This window comes from Brassica oleracea, chromosome C3 (assembly GCF_000695525.1).
Source record: "Brassica oleracea var. oleracea cultivar TO1000 chromosome C3, BOL, whole genome shotgun sequence".
Classification (NCBI taxonomy): domain Eukaryota; kingdom Viridiplantae; phylum Streptophyta; class Magnoliopsida; order Brassicales; family Brassicaceae; genus Brassica; species Brassica oleracea.
This window is the reverse complement of record NC_027750.1, coordinates 58,340,520-58,340,869: the sequence shown is the minus strand read 5'-3', so window position 1 is coordinate 58,340,869 and position 350 is coordinate 58,340,520.

The window sequence follows — 350 nt, the reverse complement described above, 5'->3', positions numbered from 1 at the left end:
CTTTGAACTTATTTTATTAATGAATGAAAGTTTTTATATGAAGTCTCTAAAGTATCATTCAGGGTATAGCCAGTCTCATAGAGGGCTATGGCCAGGCTAACATCCTGTTGCCTAAGGGTACGCATCTAGAGATATATGATGCATTGTATTCACCCAGCTCTAAGAGAAGCCTATTGAGCTTTAAAGACATTCGAATGAATGGTTTTCATATTGAGACTAAGAGCGAAGGAAACAAAGAGTTCCTTTAGATCATAGAGATCGGACAAGGCTATAAGAAAGTCCTAGAGTCTATACATGCGCTCTCTACTGGCCTTTTACTATGCTAAGGTCGGAATGATAGAGGCCAATGA